Genomic DNA, 22537 nt, shown 5'->3' with positions numbered 1-22537 from the left:
ATTCGAGGAACATGAAGCGTGAAGACTTTTGTTTTCGTAGTTTCATTTTCTCTTTCTTGAGTCATAGGAAACACCGTACTGTTAAAGGGGGTCGAGGAAATACTAAGGAATAATTTCCAAGTGATGCTCAACTCAAAATCCTACACCTATCAATCCCTTCGAGTGAAGCCATTGGAAATCTCATACAGTTCAGTCAATTTCTTCAGTGACAGAGACGAAGTTCTTCTGGTCTCTGAGGAATTTGTTCTGACTGAAGAGTTAGGAATCCGCCAGTGCAGATTACCTACACAGTGAGGAACATGATAGCCCTGAGGATTTTTCTACTCAAAATTCCGACCGTTGCTGTGTTATGCGCCAGCTGTCCCAAAATATCTATCCACCTAACGGTCATATCATTGAAGGGCATTTATGTCTTATCATGTCAGGCTGCTCCCTAGGCTATAAATAGCCGCCCCCTACAACCACTAGCTGGTTGGCTGCTCCGAGAGAAACTGGCACTTGTCATTTGAGAGCAACCCATCCTCTGAGGACTTTGAGCAAAAATCATCAAGTGAGGAAAAAACCCAAAACCCAAACACGTACAAACCCCAAGTGATTGAGCATCACTGAATAGATTGATCCCGCATGGATCCAACGCTTGTTACCTTTGAAGACTGTGCTTCTTCCAGACGGTTAGGCGTCATGGTCTAGAGCATCCAAGAGGAATTGTGGATCACTGAGTGACCAAGTTTGTGAAGGTTCGGAAGTCACCTGAAGACTTACCACGGGTGATTGGGCGAGGTCTGTGTGACCTTAGCTCAAGGAGAATATGGTGAGGACTTGGTGTCCTAAGCTGCGTGCTCAGGACTGGGTGTCCGGGACTGTGTGTCCTCGAGTTTAAATACTCAGCCACTCCAACCAGACGTACAACTGAGACAGCAGTTGGAACTGGTCTACCAAATCATTGTCTTCACCAAGCTTACTGGTTCTATTCCCTCAACTCGTTCATTCCCTCAACTGTGTTGTGTGTTTGTTCATATCTGTGTTTGAAGACTTTGACTGAGGACTTTCTCAATTTCCTCAGTTCAATTTCTTCAGTCTGGTTGTCTTCATCCTGTGTTTACGCTACCTGTACTCTGTGCCTGTCTTCATTTCATCATGATGACCATGCTTGTATTCTGTTATGTTTACTTTTGAGTACTTATTCCGCTGCTAGTAGTTCTTCGCTAAGGAATTTCCTCACCGGCAAATTCCTTAGTGAAGAATTTCATAATAATCGCCTATTCACCCCCCCTCTAGTCAATATAACGCACTTTCAGAGGGTTATTTATTTGATCAAGATGCTTCTTTAGCTATTTTAGCCCGCAAACATAGATATGAACTCAAAAGGTTATTAGCTAAATGGAATAAGCAATCTCCAAATGCTAGGATGAGACCTGACCCTACTTTTGCTACTTCACCTATATGTGTTGCTGATAAGGATTATGAATTCTCTGTTGATCCTGATATAATTACTTTGGTTGAATCTGATCCTTTTCATGGCTATGAATCTGAAACTGTTGTAGCACATCTTACTAAATTAAATGATATAGCCACCCTGTTCACTAATGATGAGAGATCTCGCTACTTTTATATCCTTAAAATATTTCCGTTCTCATTAAAGGGTGATGCTAAGATATGGTTTAATTCTCTTGATCCTGGTTGTGTGCGTAGTCCCCAGGATATGATTTATTACTTCTCTGCTAAATATTTCCCTGCTCATAAGAAACAAGCTGCTTTAAAGGAAATATACAACTTTGTGCAAATTAAAGAAGAGAGTCTTCCACAAGCTTGGGGGAGGCTTCTCAAGTTACTTAATGCTTTGCCTGATCATCCTCTTAAGACAAATGAAATACTTGATATCTTTTATAATGGACTAACCGATGCTTCCAGAGATTACCTGGATAGTTGTGCTGGTTCTCTTTTCAGGGAAAGAACACCCGATGAAGCTGAAATCTTATTGAATAATATGTTGACAAATGAAAATAATTGGGCACCTCCTGAGCCAGCTCCTGAGGCAGCTCCTGCTCCAATTAATGATCCTATTCCTAAACCAACTCCGAAGAAGAGAGGTGTTCTATTTCTCAGTCCTAAAGATATGCAAGAGGCAAAGAAATCTATGAAAGAAAAAGGTATTAAAGCTGAAGATGTTAAGAATTTACCTCCTATTGAAGAAATACATGGTCTCAATTTACCGCCTGATGAAGAAATATATGATCTTAATCCTTTATTTATTGAAGAACCTCCAGACCTCGATAACCCGACACAGGTAGTAAAGGTAAATTCTCTCTATAGATATGATAAAGCTGAAATCCCTCCTACTAAAATTGCTAGTCAATGCCTGGATGAGTTTGATAATTTTATGTTTAAGCAAGAAGACTTCAATGCTTATTTTGGTAGACAATTAAAACAAGATACTGATATGATTAAATACTTAGGTGATTATATGGCTAATATTAGAGGTGAACTTAAACTTGTTAGCGTACATGCTTCTATGGTTACCACTCAAGTAGAACAAATACTTAAAGCTCAAAAAGAATTGCTCAATGAGATGAATAGTAAGAAAAATGATTATGCTGTTAAAGTGGCTACTAGAACTGGTAGAATGACTCAGGAACCTTTGTATCCTGAAGGCCACCCTAAGAGAATTGAGCAAGATTCTCAGAGAAATAAAATTGATGCATCTAGTTCTTCAAAAAAGAAGAAAAAGAAAAATGATAGAACTGTGCAAACTTCTAGTGAACCTATTGCTGAACCACCTGATAATCCAAATGATATTTCTATTTCTGATGCTGAAACTCAATCTGGTATTGAACATGAACCTAATGAAAATGTTAATGATGATGTTCATAATAATGCTCAACCTAGTAATGAGAATGATGTAGAAATTGAACCTGCCGTTGATCTTGATAACCCACAATCAAAGAATCAACGTTATGATAAGAAAGACTTTGTTGCTAGGAAACATGGTAAAGAAAGAGAACCTTAGGTTCAGAAACCCATGCCTTTTCCTCCCAAACCATCCAAGAAAAAGGATGATGAGGATTTTGAGCGCTTTGCTGAAATGATTAGACCTATATTTTTGCGTATGCGATTGACTGACATGCTTAAAATGAATCCTTATGCTAAGTACATGAAAGATATTGTTACAAATAAAAGAAAGATACCGGAAGCTGAAATTTCCACCATGCTTGCTAATTATACTTCTAAAGGTGGAATACCAAAGAAACTTGGAGATCCAGGAGTACCTACTATACCATGCTCCATTAAAAGAAACTATGTTAAAACTGCTTTATGTGATCTTGGAGCCGGTGTTAGTGTTATGCCTCTCTCTTTATATCGTAGACTTGACTTGAATAAGTTGACACCTACTGAAATATCTTTGCAAATGGCTGATAAATCAACTGCTATACCTATCGGCATTTGTGAGGACGTGCCTGTTGTGGTTGCAAACGTTACTATTTTAACGGACTTTGTTATTCTTGATATTCCCGAGGACGATAGTATGTCTATTATTCTTGGAAGACCTTTTCTTAATACTGCAGGGGATGTTATTGATTGCAACAAAGGCAATGTCACTTTTCATGTTAATGGTAATGAGCATACGGTACACTTTCCGAGGAAACAACCTCAAGTTCATAGTATCAATTCTATCGGAAAAATTCCATCGATTATATTTGGAGGTTTTGAATTTCCTCTTCCTACTGTCAAGAAGAAATATGATATAATCATTATTGGGGATGTGCATATCCCCATTGAGGTAACCTAGTGCTATTCGAAATTTCTCCGGTTTCATGTTAATCGGAATGAGTTTGTTAACAAGACTTGATCAACCTTGTTAGTGGATTCCTTTTGATGAGCATGAGATGGATGAAACTAGAAGCACAACCCTCTGTACCCTTTCTATACTTTCTGTTATTTAGTTGAAATAAAACAAAATAAATAATTCTCTGTCTGTTATCTGATTATCCGTGCAATATAAAAATACCTCGAAAATAAAAGTTCTCCAAATGCCCTGAAAATTAAATATGATTTTTTATAGAATATTTGAGGATTTATGGAACAAAGAACACACCAGGGGGGCAACCACCTTGCCACGAGGGTGGAGGGCGCGCCCCCCTACCTCGTGGGCCCACGGTGGCCCTCCTCCACTTATTCTTTCAGCCACACACTTCATATTCCTCCCCCAAACACGAAAAACCAACTCAAACCCACGTCCAAGCTCGTTCTGCTACCATTTTCGATCTGCTTGCTCAAAGCACCTCACAAAACTGCTTGGGGAGATTGTTCCTTGGTATGTGACTCCTCCATTGGTCCAATTACTTTTTGTTCTAGTGCTTTATTCATTGCAAATTTGTGTTGCTTAGGTGACCCTGTTCTTGAGCTTGCATGTCAAATTTATATGGTCAAAAGTAGTTTTGATGCATGATATAGGCCCTAGGCACTTGTAGGAGTAGTTGCTATCAATATTATTGAGTTTGGTCTACTTTTATTTTGAAGTTACTAAAAATTTCAGAATTTTTCAGAAAATGGTGAGGAGATTATAGAGGGGCTCATCGAGCCAAAGCTCGAAGGAAAAGGCACTGAAGCCTAAGTATAATTTGTCGCGCACCGCGGAGGTTCGGGCGTGTGAATGGCCTTCTGAGGATTTCTTGAGAGCAGTCGGGACTTATGAAGATTTTCATGAGTTGGCTCATAATGCAGGCCTCACCGCTTTCCTCCACGACCAATGTGATCAGTATCTCTTGCTCACAAATACCTTTGTGCAAAACTTTCACTTTCATTCTAGGAACTCACCACCTACGGTGGAGTTTCATTTATATGATGAGCATAACGAGATGTCACTTTATGATTTCTGTCGGATTTGTTTAGTCACTTTTGGGGGCAAGACAGAAGAACCACATCATGATGATGTGGAGGGATTTATTAATACTATCACTGTAGGGGAAACTAGGAAGGTTTTCGATGCACGAATCACTAGCATACATTTTCCTGTCTTACGTTACTTTGCATTATTTGCTAGTAGTTGCTTAATTGGTCGCAGAAACTGTGGAAACCTTAGTATCCCTGATATTATTATTTTGCTCCAAGGTTTATACATTGATAACACTTTTAGTATGGGCGGCATTATTGCTAGACGGTTAAGTATGAACCGTACTAAGGGTCCCATCTTTGGAGGCATCTATGCTACACGCCTAGCTGCACATTTTAACATACCTATTAGGCATGCTGAGAAGGAAGAAAAAGTGCTGCCTCGTGTTTATCTAGATTATAAAAGTATGGTGGCACATGATTTTATTATTAAGAATAGGGCAGGAGAGCTTAAATATCAATTGTTCTTTAATAAACATAATCCTGAGACTATTACCTTGCTTGCTCCTGCTTTGTTTGATTTGACTGTAGGCAAGTACCTTGTTCCGTTGACGGCTATCCACGCCTACCGGAACCCTGCACCAGCCGAGGAGCCAGAACCGGAACCACAATTTGATGCTTCACGACAGTCTAACTATCAGTGGGATCCGAAGATGATTGCCAGCCAGTGGCAATCGGAGCCTTCTTGTTCCTCATCATAGTACGACCCCAACAACTATTATTATGGATATCAGCCAGGCCAGTCGTGGCCATAGACCAACTTAGGCCAAAAGCCTAAGCTTGGGGGAGTACGTATTTCTCACCGACATTACATTTATGTTCACACACACTCATTGCTAGATGTCGGTGCTCATACTTTTTCATTGTACCATCCATGCTAGTTTATTTCCTTTTATGCTTTCTTCTTGTGTGTTTGATAAACCTTAAGAAAAACCAAAAACATTAGTTGTAGCTTTTAATTAATTTACTTTCCATGCTTGTAGTAGTAATTAAAAAGAAAACCCAAAAATATTTCCCGTTCTTCTTTTGCTTGTTGGGAGCTTTCCCGTGTAAATAGTTTTATTTCTTTTCTTTTCTTTGGGGGTCAGTAGGAGAAGACCATGATTAAATTCTTGAAGTGACTCTTATATGCATTATTGTTTATCTGACAAAAGATCCCATATTGCCTTGTCTTCTCCTGTTTATTGAATGATCGCAGATTCCAGCTTAGTCCAATGCACGTGCACTCTTAATATTATTCACATAGTTTGGTCGTGCAAGTGAAAGGCAATTATGATGATATATGATGGACTGACTGAGATGAGAAAAGCTGGTATGAACTCAACCTCTTTTGTTTTTGTAAATATGATGAGTTCATCGTTCTTGATTCAGCTTGTTATGAATAAACATGTTTGCAATGACAATTAGAGATCATAGTTGCTTGTGCTATGCTTGATTAGCTATGAGTTATAATGATTTACCTTGCGTGCCAACATGCTATTAAAATGGTTATGATGTGGTATGATAGGGTGGTATCCTCCTCTGAATGATTTAAGTGACTTAACTTGGCACATGTTCACACATGTAGTTGAAACAAATCAACATAGCCTTCACAATATTTATGTTCATGGTGGATTATATCCTACTCATGCTTGCATCCAATGTTCATTAATTTTAATGCATGTACATGGCTGTTGTCACTCTCTAGTTGGTCGCTTCCCAGTCTTTTGCTAGCCTTCACCTGTACTAAGCGGGAATACTGCTTGTGCATCCAAACTCCTTAAACCCCAAAGTTATTCCACATGAGTCCACTATACCTTCCTATATGCGGTATCTACCTGCCGTTCCAAGTAAATTTGTATGTGCCAAACTCTAAACCTTCAAATAATCATCCTGTTTTGTATGCTCGAATAGCTCATGTATCAACTAGGGTTGTCTATATCTTCCATGTTAGGCGGGTTATTCTCAAGAGGAGTGGACTCCGCTCCTCACTCACGAGATAAAGGGCTGGCCACCGGGATGCCCAGTCCCATGCTTTATGCAAACTAAATCAAAATAATTGCAAAAAGAACTCCCCCTGGGACTTGATGTATGTTGGAGGCACTCGTTGTTTCGAGCAAGCCATGGATTGATGTTTGTTGGTGGAGGGGGAGTATAAACTTTACCATTCTGTTTGGGAACCGCCTATAATGTGTGTAGCATGGAAGATATCGCCATCTCTTGGTTGTTATGTTGACAATGAAAGTATACCGCTCAAAATGTTATTCACCTCTATTTTTAAACCGAGCTCTGGCACCTCTACAAATCCCTGCTTCCCTCTGCGAAGGGCCTATCTATTTACTTTTATGTTGAGTCATCACCCTCTTATTAAAAAGCACTAGCTGGAGAGCGCAAGTGTCATTTGCATTCATTATTGTTAATTTATATTGGGTGTGACTATGATTGGATCTCTTTTACCATGAATTACAATGTCTAGTCAGTCCTTGATCTTTAAAGGTGCTCTGCATTTATGTTTTGCGGTCTCAGAAAGGGCTAGCGAGATACCATCTTGTTATATCATATTATGATTGTTTTGAGAAAGTGTTGTCATCCGAGATTTATTATTATGGCTTGCTAGTTGACTATGTTATTGATATGAGTAATCATGAGACCTGAGAATTATTGCAAATGTGGTTAGTTATAATCTTTGCTGAAAACTTGAATGCTAGCTTGACATATTTACAACAACAAGAGCAAACAGAGTTTGTAAAAGTTTTTCTTTATTTCTTTCAGTTTGTCAACTGAATTGCTTGAGGACAAGCAAGGGTTTAAGCTTGGGGGAGTTGATACGTCTCCGTCGTATCTACTTTTCCAAACACTTTTGCCCTTGTTTTGGACTCTAACTTGTATGATTTGAATGGAACTAACCCGGACTGACGCTGTTTTCAGCAGAATTGCCATGATGTTGTTTTATGTGCAGAAAACAGAAGTTCTCGGAATGACCTGAAACTCCACGGAATATCATACAATAAATAATAAAAAAATCTCGCCAAAGATGAAGACCAGGGGGCCCACACCCTTCTCACGAGGGTGGGGGGAGCGCCCCCTACCTTGTGGGCCCCCTAGAGACCCCCCGACTCCAACTCCAACTCTATATAACTGCTTTCGGGGACAAAAAAATAGGAGAGAAGAAATCATCGCGTTTTACGATACGGAGCCGCCGGCAAGCCCTAAAACCTCTCGGGAGGGCTGATCTGGAGTCCGTTCGGGGCTCCGGAGAGGGGGATTCGTCGCCGTCGTCATCATCAACCATCCTCCATCACCAATTTCATGATGCTCACCGCCGTGCGTGAGTAATTCCATCGTAGGCTTGCTGTACGGTGATGGGTTGGATGAGATTCACCATGCAATCGAGTTAGTTTTGTTAGGGTTTGATCCCTAGTATCCACTATGTTCTGAGATTGATGTTGCTATGACTTTGCTATGCTTAATGCTTGTCACTAGGGCCCGAGTTCCATGATTTTAGATCTGAACCTATTATGTTTTCATCAATATATGAGAGTTCTAGATCCTATCTTGCAATTCTATAGTCACCTATTATGTGTTATGATCCGTTAACCCCGAAGTGACAATAATCGGGATACTTACCGGTGATGACCGTAGTTTGAGGAGCTCATGTATTCACTATGTGCTAATGCTTTGTTCCGGTTCTATATTAAAAGGAGGCCTTAATATCCCTTAGTTTCCATTAGGACCCCGCTGCCACGGGAGGGTAGGACAAAAGATGGCATGCAAGTTCTTTTCCGTAAGCACGTATGACTATATTTGAAATACATGGCTACATTACATTGACAAATTGGAGCTAGTTCTGTGTCACCCTATGTTATGACTGTTACATGATGAACCGCATCCGGCATAATTGTCCATCATTGATCTGATGCCTACGAGCTTTCCATATACTAGTTTATGCTTATTTACTTTTCCGTTGCTATTGTTACAATCACTACAAAATACCAAAAACATTACTTTGCTTTTATTACTCTTTTGTTATCGTTACCAGCACTATCATATTACTTGGCTACTAAACACTATGTTGCAGATACTAAGTTTCCAGGTGTGGTTGAATTGACAACTCAGCTGCTAATACTTGAGAATATTCTTTGGCTCCCCTTGTGTCGAATCAATAAATTTGGGTTGAATACTCTACCCTCGAAAGATGTTGTGATCCCCTGTACTTGTGGGTTATCAACGAGATTGAACTAGGTATTGAGATACCGGCGATCGAATCTCGGGCAAGTAACATACCGATGACAAAGGGAACAACGTATGTTGTTATGCGGTTTGACCGATAAAGATCTTCGTAGAATATGTAGGAGCCAATATGAGCATACAGGTTCCGCTATTGGTTATTGACCAGAAATGAATCTCGATAATGTCTACATAGTTCTCGAACCCGTAGGGTCCACACGCTTAACGTTCAGTGACAATCAATATTATGAGTTTATGTGTTTTGATGTACCGAAGGTTGTTCGGAGTCCCTGATGAGATCAGGGACATGACGAGGAGTCTCAAAATGTTCGAGACGTAAAGATCGATATATTGGAAGGCTATATCCGGACATCGGAAAGGTTCTGAGTGGTTCGGATATTTTTCGGAGTACCGAGAGTTACGGGAATTCGCCGGGAGGGTCAATGGGCCTTCATGGGCCTTAGTGGAAATAGAGGACATCAAGGAAGTGTGGGGTGCGCCCCCCTTTAGCCCAAACTGAATTGGTTTAGGGCTTTGGGGGCCGGCCCCCTCTTTCCATCTCCCCTCCTCCTCTTTCCTTCCCCTCCTAGTTGAACTAGGAAAGGGGGAACCTACTCCTAGCAGGAGTAGGATTCCCCCCTTGGGGCGCACCCTATGAGGTCGCCGGCCTCCTCCCCTTGCTCCTTTATATACGTGGCCAGGGGCACCCCATAGACACACAAGCTGATCATTGATCCCTTAGCCGTGTGCGGTGCCGCCCTCTAACATAATCCACCTCGGTCATATCGTAGCGGTGCTTAGGCGAAGCCATGTTCCGGTAGCATCATCATCACCGTCATCACGTTGTCGTGCTGATGAAGCTCTCCTTCGACACTCATCTGGATCGAGAGTTCGTGGGACGTCACTGAGCTGAACGTGTGCAGATCACGGAGGTGTCGTACTTTCGGTACTAGGATCGGTCGGATCATGAAGATGTACGAGTACATCAACCGCATTGTCATAACGCTTCCGCTTACGGTCTACGAGGGTACGTGGACAACACTCTTCCCCTCTCGTTGCTATGCATCACCATGATAGATCTTGCGTGTGCATAGGAAATTTTATAAATTACCGCATTCCCTAACAGTGGCATCAGAGCCAGGTTTATGCGTAGATGTTATATGCACGAGTAGAACACAAAGGAGTTGTGGGCGTGGGTATATACATATTGCTTGCCGTCATTATTTGATTCTTGATTCAGTGGTATTGTTGGATGAAGCGGCTCAGAACGACATCACGTGTACGCTTACGCGAGACTGGTTCTACCGACGTGCTTCACACACAGGTGGTTAATGGGTGTCTGTTTCTCCAGCTTTAGTTGAATCAGATTCAATGAACAGGGTTCTTTCTGAAGATCAAAAAGCAATCGCTATACCGCGTTGTGGTTTTTGATGCGTAGGTAAGAAAGGTTCTTGCAAAGCCTGTAGCAGCCACGTAAAACTTGCAACAACAAAGTAGAGGAAGTCTAACTTGTTTTTGCAGGGCATGTTGTGATGTGATATGGTCAAGACATGATGAGATATAAATTGTTGTATGAGATGATCATGTTTTGTTAAAGTTATTGGCAACTAGCAGGAGCCTTATGGTTGCCTCTTCATTGCATAAGATGCAAGCGCCATATAATTGCTTTACTTTATCGCTATGCGATAACAATAGTTGCAAAAGCAATAGTTGGTGAGACGACCATGTGACGACACGTTGATAGAGATCAAGATGATGGAGATCATGGTGTCATGCCGGTGACGATAGAGATCATGACGGTGTTTTGGAGATGGAGATCAAAGGCACAAGATGATGATGGCCATATAATGTCACATATTTTGATTGCATGTGATGTTTATCCTTTATGTATCTTATTTTGCTTAGTTCAGCAGTAGCATTATAAGATGATCTCTCACTAAATTTCAAGGTATAAGTGTTCTCCCTGAGTATGCACCGTTGCGACAGTTAGTCGTGCCGAGACACCACATGATGATCGGGTGTGATAAGCTCTATGTTCACATACAATGGGTGCAAGCCAGTTTTGCACACGCAGAATACTCGGGTTAAACTTGACGAGCCTAGCATATGCAGATATGGCCTCGGAACACTGGAGACCGAAAGGTCAAGCGTGAATCATATAGTAGATATGATCAACATGGTGATGATTGGACATGGTTTAGTTGATTTTAATCATCTGATCATTTAGATGACTAGAGGGATGTCTATCTAAGTGGGAGTTCTTAAGTAATATGATTAATTGAACTTTAATTTATCATGAACTTAGTCCTGATAGTATTTGCATAACTATGTTGTGGATCAATTGCTCGCGTATAGCTTCCCTGTTTTATTTATGATATGTTCCTAGAGAAAACTATGTTGAAAGATGAGAGTAGCAATGATGCGGACTAGGTCCGTGATCTGAGGATTATCCTCATTGTTGCACATGAGAATTATGTCCTTGATGCACCGCTAGGTGACAGACCTGTTGCAGGAGCAGATGCAGATGTTATGAACGTTTGACAAAGCTCGGTATGATGACTACTTAATAGTTTAGTGCACCATGCTTTATGGCTTAGAACCAGGACTTCAAAAATGTTTTGAATGACATGGAGCATATGAGATGTTCCAAGAGTTGAAATTGGTATTTCATACTCATGCCCGTGTCGAGAGGTAGGAGACCTCTGATAGTACTTTGCCTACAAGATGGAGGATAATAACTCAACCAGTGAGCATGTGCTCAGATTGTTTGGGTACTACAATTGCTTGAATCAAGTGGGAGTTAATCTTCTAGATAAGATAGTAATTGACAAAGTTCTCTAGTCACTATCACCAAGTTACTGGAACTTCGTGATGAACTATAATATGCAAGGGATGACAAAAGTAATTCCCAAGCTCTTCGTGATGTTGAAATCAGCGAAGGTAGAAATCAAGAAAAACATCAAGTGTTGATTGTTGACAAGACCACTAGTTTCAAGTAAAAGGGCAAGGGAAATAAAAAGAAACTTCAAGAAGAATGGCAAGCAAGTTGCTACTCCCATGAAGAAGCCCAAAGCTAGACCCAAGCCTGAAACTGAGTGCTTCTACTGCAAACGAAATGGTCACTGGGAGTGGATCTGCCCTAGATACTTGGCGGATAAGAAGGATGACAAAGTGAACAAAAGTATATTTGATATACATGTTGATGTGTACTTTACTAGTGTTTATAGCAACCCCTTAGTATTTGATACTGGTTCAGTTGCTAAGAGTAGTAGCTCGAAACAGGAGTTGCAAAATAAACAGAGACTAGTTAAGGGCGAGGTGACGATGTGAGTTGGAAGTGATTCCAAGGTTGATAAGATCACCATCACACACTCCCTTTACCTTCGGGATTAGTGTTGAACCTAAAATAAATGTTATTTGGTGTTTGCGTTGAGCATGAATATGATTGGATCATGTTTATTGCAAAACGGTTATTCATTTAAGTCAAAGAATAATTGTTGTTCTATTTACATGAATAACACCTTCTATGGTCATACACTCAATATAAATGGTTTATTGAATCTTGATCATAGTGATACACATATTCATAATATTGAAGACAAAAGATGCAAAGTTAATAACGATAGTGCAACTTATTTGTGGCACTGCCGTTTAGGTCATATTGGTGTAAAGAGCATGAAGAAACTCCATGCTGATGGATTTTTGGAATCACTTGATTATGAATCACTTGATGCTTGCGAACCATGCCTCATGGGAAAGATGACTAAGACTCCATTCTTCGGAACAATGGAGCGAGCAACAGACTTATTGGAAATAATACATACTGATGTGTGCGGTCCAATGAGTGTTGAGGCTCGCGGCAGGTATCATTATTTTCTGACCTTCACAGATGATTTGAGAATATATGGGTATATCTACTTAATGAAACATAAGTCTGAAACATTTTAAAAGTTCAAAGAATTTCATAGTGAAGTGGAAAATCATCGTAACAAGAAAATAAAGTTTCTATGATCTGATCGTGGAAACAAATATGTGAGTTATGAGTTTGGTCTTCATTTGAAACAATGTGGAATAGTAATAGTTACGCAACTAATGCCACCTGGAACACCACAATGTAATGGTGTGTTCGAACGTCATAACCATACTTTATTAGATATGATGCAATCTATGATGTCTGTTACCGAATTACCACTATCGTTTTGGGGTTATGCATTAGAGACACCTGCATTCACGTTAAATAGGGCACCGTCTAAAATCCGTTGAGACGACACCATATGAACTATGGTTTAGCAAGAAACCTAAGCTGCCATTTCTTAAAGTTTGGGGTTGCGATGCTTATGTGAAAAAGTTTCAGCCTGATAAGCTCAACCCAAATCGGAGAAGTGCGTCTTCATAGGATACCCAAAATAAAACTGTTGGGTACACCTTCTATCACATATCCGAAGGCAAGATCTTTGTTGCTAAGAATGGATCCTTTCTAGAGAAAGAGTTTTCTCTTGAAAGAAGTGAGTGGGAGAAAAGTAGAACTTGATGAGGTAATTGTACCTTCTCCCGAATTGGAAAGTAGTTAATCACAAAAATCAGTTTTAGTGATGCCTACACCAATTAGTGAGGAAGTTAATGATAATGATCATGAAACTTCAGATCAAGTTACTACCGAACCTCGTAGGTCAACCAGAGTACGTTCCGCACCAGTGGTATGGTAATCCTGTTCTGGAAGTCATGTTACTAGACCATGACGAACCTACGAACTATGAGGAAGCGATGATGAGCCCAGATTCCGCAAAATGGCTTGAGGCCATGAAATCTGAGATGGGATCCATGTATGAGAACAAAGTATGGACTTTTATTGACTTGCCCGATGATTGGTGAGTCATTGAGAATAAATGTATCTTCAAGAGGAAGACGGACGCTGATAGTAGTGTTACTATCTACAAAGCTCGATTTGTCGCAAAAATGTTTTCGACAAGTTCAAGGTGTTGACTACGATGAGAGTTTCTCACTCGTATCGATGCTTAAAAGTCTGTCCGAATCATGTTAGCAGTTGCCGCATTTTATATCTGGCAAATGGATGTCAAAATTGCATTCCTTAATGGATTTCTTAAAGAAGAGTTGTATATGATGCAACCAGAAGGTTTTGTTGATCCTAAAGGTGCTAACAAAGTGATCAAGCTCCAGTGATCCATCTATGGACTGGTGCAAGCATCTCAGAGTTGGAATATATGCTTTGATAAAGTGATCAAAGCATATGGTTTTATACAGACTTGCGGTGAAGCCTGTATTTACAAGAAAGTGAGTGGGAGCACTACAACATTTCTGATAAGTATATGTGAATGACATATTGTTGATCGGAAATAATGTAGAATTTTCTGGAAAGCATAAAGGAATGTTTGAAAGGAGTTTTTCAAAGAAAGACCTCGGTGAAGCTACTTACATATTGAGCATCAAGATCTATAGAGATAGATCAAGATGCTTGATATATTTTCAATGAGTACATACCTTGACAAGATTTTGAAGTAGTTCAAAATGGAACAGGCAAAGAAGGAGTTCTTGCCTGTGTTGCAAAGTGTGAAGTTGAGTAAAGACTCAAAACCCGACCACGACAGAAAATAGAAAGTGAATGAAAAGTCATTCTCTATGCCTCAGTCATAGGTTCTAGAAAGTATGCTATGCTGTGTACCAGACCTATTGTGTACCTCACCATAAGTTTGGGATGAGGGTACAATAGTGATCCAGGAGTGGATCACTGGACAGCGGTCAAAAATATCATTAGTGGAATAAGGAAATGTTTCTCGATTATGGAGGTGACAAAGAGTTCGTCGTAAAGAGTTACATCGATGCAAGCTTTGACACCGACCTGGATGACTCTAAGTCTCGATCTAGATACATATTGAAAGTGGGAGCAATTAGCTAGAGTAGCTCCATGCAAAACATTGTAGACATAGAAAATTTGCAAAATACATACGGCTCTGAATGTGGCAGACCCGTTGACTACATTTCTCTCCCAAGCAAAACATGATCACTCTTTGGGTGTTAATCACATAGAAATGTGAACTAGATTATTGACTCTAGTAAACACTTTGGGTGTCAGTCACATGGAGATGTGAACTAATCACATAAAGATGTGAACTATTGGTGTTAAATCACATGAAGATGTGAACTAGATTATTGACTCTAGTGCAAGTGGGAGACTGAAGGAAATATGCCCTAGAGGCAATAATAAAGTTATTATTTATTTCCTCATATCATGATAAATGTTTATTATTCATGCTAGAATTGTATTAACCGGAAACTTAGTACATGTGTGAATACATAGACAAACAGAGTGTCACTAGTATGCCTCTACTTCACTAGCTCATTGAATCAAAGATGGTTAAGTTTCCTAGCCATAGACATGAGTTGTCATTTGATTAACGGGATCACATCATTAGACAATGATGTGATTGACTTGACCCATTCCGTTAGCTTAGCACGATGATCGTTTAGTTTGTTGCTACTACTTTCTTCATGACTTATACATGTTCCTCGGCCTATGAGATTATGCAACTCCCGAATACAGGAGGAACACTTTGTGTGCTACCAAACGTCACAACGTAACTGGGTGATTATAAAGGTGCCCTACAGGTGTATCCGATGGTACTTGTTGAGTTGGCATAGATCGAGATTAGGATTTGTCACTCTGATTGTTGGAGAGGTATCTCTGGGCCCTCTCGATAATGCACATCACTATAAGCCTTGCAAGCAATGTGACTAATGAGTTAGTTGCGGGATGATGCATTACGGAACGAGTAAAGAGACTTTCCGGCAATGAGATTGAACTCGGTATTGAGATACCGACGATCGAATCTCAGGCAAGTAACATACTGATGACAAAGGGAACAACGTATGTTGTTATGCGGTTTGACCGATAAACATCTTCGTAGAAAATTTAGGAGCCAATATGAGCATCCAGGTTCCGCTATTGGTTATTGATCGGAAATGAGTCTCAGTCATGTCTACATAGTTCTCAAACCCGTAGGGTCCGCACGCTTAACATTCGGTGACGATCAGTATTATGAGTTTATGTGTTTTGATGTACCGAAGGTTGTTCGGAGTCCCGGATGAGATCAGGGACATAACGAGGAGTCTCCAAATGTTCGAGACGTAAAGATCGATATATTGGAAGGCTATATTCTGACATCGGAAAGCTTCTGAGTGGTTCAGATATTTTTCGGAGTACCAGAGAGTTACAGGAATTCGCCGGGAGGGTCGATGGGCCTTCATGGGCCTTAGTGGAAATAGAGGGCAGCAAGGAAGTGTGGGGTGCGCCCCCCTTAGGCCCAAACTGAATTGGTTTAGGGCTTTGGAGGCCAGCCCCCTCTTTCCTTCTCCCCTCCTCCTCTTTCCTTCCCCTCCTAGCTGGACTAGGAAAGGGGGAACCTACTCCTAGTAGGAGTAGGATTCCCTCCTTGGGGCACACCCTATGAGGCCGCCGGCCTCCTCCCCTTGCTCCTTTATATACGTGGCTAGGGGGCACCCCATAGACACACAAGTTGATCATTGGTCCCTTAGCCGTGTGCGGTGCCCCCCTCCACCATAATCCACCTCGGTCATATCGTAGCGGTGCTTAGGCGAAGCCCTGTTCCGGTAGCATCATCATCACCTTCATCACGCCGTCGTGCTGATGAAGCTCTCCCTCGACACTCAGCTGGATCGAGAGTTTGTGGGACGTCACCGAGCTGAACGTGTGTAGATCGCGGAGGTGCCGTACTTTCGGTACTAGGATCGATCGGACCGTGAAGACGTACGACTACATCAACCGCGTTGTCATAACGCTTCCGCTTACGGTCTACGAGGGTACGTGGACAACACTCTTCCCCTCTCGTTTCTATGCATCACCATGATAGATCTTGCGTGTGTGTAGGAAATTGTAGAAATTACTGCGTTCCCTAACAATTAGTTTAGTAGGGAGGTACCAAAGTAATCCAGGAGTGGATCACTGGACAGCGGTCAAGAACATCCTGAAATACCTGAAAAGGACTAAGGATATGTTTCTCGTTTATGAAGGTGACAAAGAGCTCGTCGTAAATGGTTACGTCGATGCAAGATTTGACACTGATCCGGATGACTCTAAGTCACAAACCGGATACGTATTTTTATTGAATGGTGGAGCTGTCACTTGGTACAGTTCTAAGCAGAGCGTCATGGCGGGATCTACGTGTGAAGCGGAATACATAGCTGCTTCGGAAGCAGCAAATGAAGGAGTCTGGATGAAGGAGTTCATATCCGATCTAGGTGAAATACCTAGTGCATCGAGTCCAATGAAAATCTTTTGTGACAATACTGGTGCAATTGCCTTGGCAAAGGAATCCAGATTTTACAAGAGAACCAAGCACATCAAGAGACGCTTCAATTCCATCCGCGATCACGTCAAGGAGGGAGACATAGAGATTTGCAAGTTACATACGGATCTGTATGTTGCAGACCCGTTGACTAAGCCTCTCTCACGAGCAAAACATGATCAACACCAAGACTCCATGGGTGTTAGAATCATTACTATGTAATCTAGATAATTGACTCTAGTGTAAGTGGAAGAATGAAGGAAATATGCCCTAGAGGCAATAATAAATTGTTATTTATATTTCCTTATATCAAGATAAGTGTTTATTATTCATGCTAGAATTGTATTAACCAGAAACTTAGTACATGTGTGAATACATAGACAAACAGAGTGTCCCTAGTATGCCTCTACTTGACTAGCTCGTTAATCAAAGATGGTTAAGTTTCCTAGCCATAGACACGTGTTGTCATTTGATGAACGCGATCACATCATTAGAGAATGATGTGATGGAGAAGACCCATCCATTAGCTTAGCACTATGATCATTTAGTTTATTTCTATTGCTTTCTTCATGACTTATACATGTTCCTATGACTATGAGATTATGCAACTCCCGAATACCAAAGGAACACCTTGTGTGCTATCAAACGTCACAACATAACTGCGTGATTATAAAGATTCTCTACAGGTGTCTCTGATGGTGTTTGTTGAGTTGGCATAGATCAAGATTAGAATTTGTCACTCCGTGTATCAGAGAGGTATCTCTGAGCCCTCTCGGTAATACAGATCACTATGAGCCTTGCAGGCAATGTGACTAATGAGTTAGTCACGGGATGATGCATTACGGAACGAGTAAAGAGACTTGCCGGTGACGAGATTGAACTAGGTATGATGATACCGACGATCGAATCTCAGGCAAGTAAAATACCAATGACAAAGGGAACAACGTATGTTGCTATGCGGTTTGACCAATAAAGATCTTCATAGAATATGTAGGAGCCAATATTTCCGCTATTGGTTATTAACCGGAGATGTGTCTCGGTCATGTCTACATAGTTCTCGAACCCGTAGGGTCCGCACGCTTAACATTCGATGACGATTTGTATTATGAATTATGTGATTTGATGACCGAAGTTTGTTCGGAGTCCCGGATGAGATCAAGGACATGACGAGGAGTCTCGAAATGGTTGAGACATAAAGATTGATATATTGGACCATGTTATTCGGACACCAGAAGTGTTCTGGTTGTTTTTGGGTAAAAACGGAGTGCCGAAGGGGTTGCCGGAACCCCCCGGGGGAACTAATGGGCCACCATGGGCCTTATTGGAGAGAGAGGAGGGCCACCTGGGCAGGCCGCGCCTCCCCCTTAGGAGTCCGAATTGGACAAGGGAAGGGGGCGCCCCCTTTCCTACTCCCTCCCCCTCCTTCCTTCCCCCTCTCTTCCTTGTGGAGGAATCCTACTAGGACTAGTAGTCCTAGTAGGACTCCCCTCCTTGGGCGCGCCCCTAGGGTCGGCCGGCCTCCCCCTCCCTTCTTTATATACGGGGGCAGGGGGCACCCTAGAACATAGAAGTTCATCTTTTAGCCGTGTGCGGTGCCCCCCTTCACAGTTACACACCTCGGTCATATCATCGTAGGGCTTAGGCGAAGCCCTGCGCCGGTAAACTTTAACATCACTGTCACCATGCCATCGTGCTGACGAAGCTCTTCGTCGGCCTCAACTGGATCAAGAGTTCGAGGGATGTCACCGAACCGAACATGTGCGGATCGCGGAGGTGCCATACGTTCGGTACTTGGATCGGTTGGATCGCGAAGACGTTCAACTACATCAACCGCGTTACTAAATGCTTACGCTTTCGGTCTACGAGGGTACGTAGACACACTCTCCCCTCTTGTTGCTATGCATCTCCTAGATATATCTTTTTGAAATACTGCGTTCCCCAACAGGTCCATGCTAGTTATTCCGGGTGTAACAATCCTGTAACTCTGGAGGCTCTTACTTGTCGGGAGAGGTTGGATTTGGCGTTGGATTTTTATCTCTAGAACTGATTGCTTGAATGTCGCCAACAACGTCGCTGCAAATATGAAAGGAAAATATGAAGTTGACATCAAGGAGAGTAATACCCGTATGTCATCATTTACCTCTTGTAACTTTGCTCATGAATAAAGAGGCTCAAATTATGATGCCCACAATCTAGTTAGGTTTGCTTCTTCTTTAGATCCAGGGCACCACACATGGCTTGGTGTTCCCCATGATTAGTTTTGTATCCTGATGATTATTAATCAATAAAACTAGTGAGTTGTGCTAAGAAAACTAGGGTCATGGCTCCTTTTGGTGTGATGGCCGATGTTGAGAAATTTTTCCCTGTCACTCAATTCTACGCAACAATCTCATATTCGAACTGGTCAAGAGGATCCTCACATCCCTTCCCAGTCTTGGCATGTGCTGTCATTGTACTGTGGGTTGGTTCTAGGGTTCGTGAGCCTGGGGTAGATCATTTCTTTGAGGAAATGAAACGGATATGAGTATAGCACCAGTACAGCGAGCTCCTAAACATATGGTTTTTAACCCCTTTCCGCGACGGCATTTGGCACCGTCGCCAAGTGAGTGCGGGCGATCGTGGGGTCCTTCCCACACGACCCAGAAACCATCGGGGATATGCCCTCCTGGCACACACGTTTGGCAAAATGAGGTCGTGTGCGACCGGCGAGCGCTCAAATACGGAAATACGTACAGTAGAGCTAAAAATACAATTATACGACGAAATTGTTTCCGGTGGCAAGTACATCCCACACAGTCAGTCCTCGCTAAACGTTTCCATTCGTATGTACATCCATATAGTTGCTCCAAGGAAAACATTTCCGTTCACAGGTACATCACACACAATTTTTCCCGTTAAATCGCTTTTGTTATTGAATATATCACACACGGTCCGTGGAAGAAACTGTGTGGCAAAGGCTGTCCATCACACACAATTTTCATGTGGTAAACGTTTGCGCAAGGTGGCCTAACGCAAATAGTTTTCAAGAGAAAGTCGTGTGTGATTGTTCATTGATCCAACACGGTTTATTCATAGAAACTGTGTGCGTTGCGTGAGGTCATCGCCCACGGTATTTTTTCAACAACCGTTTGCAATAGCAAAACCCAATTAGCAGGCTAATTATCCGATTATTCATAATCCATTTATTAATCTAATTGTGTTCATATTAAGCACACAATATATTTCATTTTCATAATTGAAATACATCAAAGTACAACATCATATAGCTTCAACACCTAGCTACCCCATTACACAACTACACCAGGACCAAGTTTCACATGCAACATCTATAACCTTTCGAATTAGCATCATAGACGGTACATAGGCAGATGTATCTCATCTGGAAAACTGCTAAAGCAGAAGGCAAATATTGAGCCTTCATTGATGTTGAAGGTCTTTGTAACTTTAGGCTAGTGCCTGTGGATGATTGACCGTCCATCCTTCGTCCTCTTTAGGAACACTTCAATATTGAACTGTGGGTGTTGTATGAATACCTTCCTCGCCTCCTGACCATTCAGGTGGTTTGAGAGGTAATCATCAGTGAACTGCTTTGGAAAGGCCTGAAAACAAGGATGTGCATAAATATCTTCTCTATATTGCAAATGGGGCAAAAAATAAAAAAGGTAAGGTATAATAGTTAGTACCATCCTGTAGTGAACTGATGTCTTCTTCATTGTGTAGACAAAGATCTTGTTGTTTTTTGTCGCTAATTTATTTATCCTAACAATCTTTCTGAGTTTCTTGACTTGACTGATATTCATGGACAACTCATTTCCTCATATGCAAAAAGGATCGAATAGTGGGTCAAAACCTCTGATAGCAGGACCTACATGTGCAATACCAAATTGTTAAAAACATAAATATTAGAATGGTTCCTTCAATTGCACAATAATGTGCTATTAGACAACGGACCATGCACGTGCTAACCTGAATTGTAAACCTCAGTGCTTCCCATTGTTTTCGTGCAACACATATAAGGTAGTTAGTCATCAGGTTAAGTAAGGGTTCGCATGCTATCAGTAAAATATGTTGATGAAAAATAATCATATTGCAGATTCATCGGATTAATTGAAGCCACACGGAAAACCCATTTATACTAACCAAGCATGATTAAGAAATAGGAAATATAGCACTTGTATATATTTCTCATGTATTAAGTGCAGCCAAATTCGATTTATTCCTCACATGCACAACAATACAAAATTCTACCCACGACAATTGGACATGGCATTGCAGAATTGAACCAAGTAGTTAACTAAACACCACAACAAATGAACCAAATATTAACTGAGCACCACATTGCACAATATAACATACTCCTAATAGAAGATCAGACAGCTAACCAAATAGTTAACTACAGCCAACTGTAGCAATTGTATTTGTTTCTCATGTATTTACTATAGCCAAATTCAATTTATTTCTCACATGGTATACAATAACAGAATGCATCCACAATTTTGTAAAAATAAATTTGATTTATTTCTCACATGGAAGACAATACAAAATTGCAGCCTGAAGAATTGAACATCACATTTGCAGAATTGAACCAAACAGTTAACTGAAGACGATAACTAATTAACAAAACAGTTAATAAGTGAGCACCACACTGCACGACATATAGAACATATACACTAGAGCAACAGATTGCATGGTAAAATTAGATGGCACAATTCACTAGAATTTGTGAAGGAAAGGCAGGAGCAGCACACGCAACGGGTAAACCGAGCATGCTTAACCGGCGTAGCTAGCAAATGGCAAGGTGCTCCTTTGTAACATCCCAAATTTTCAATTTGGAATGTTATACATAGGTCATTCATGCATATCATATTTTATGGCATTTTCGTCCCGCAATCCTCGAAATCCTAAGCAACTCAAGGACCCTCGGAGAGAGTTGGGAATTTCCCGGTTTTCATATTTGATTTTTATCAAATAATGAAACGTGGATCTTTGATTTTAATTATTTTCTCTCCGAAAAATATTTCGTATTTAAAAATATAAGAGAGGAGATAATATGACTTCTCCAAAATAACTGAAATATTGGAGGAAAAATATTTAAATTATTTTTTATTTTATTTGAGTTT

Source organism: Triticum urartu, chromosome 6A (genome assembly GCF_056163025.1).
Source record: "Triticum urartu cultivar PI428250 chromosome 6A, HENAU_Tu73, whole genome shotgun sequence".
Lineage (NCBI taxonomy): Eukaryota > Viridiplantae > Streptophyta > Magnoliopsida > Poales > Poaceae > Triticum > Triticum urartu.
The sequence above is the reverse complement of the archived record's forward strand: the minus strand, read 5'-3'. Positions refer to the sequence as shown.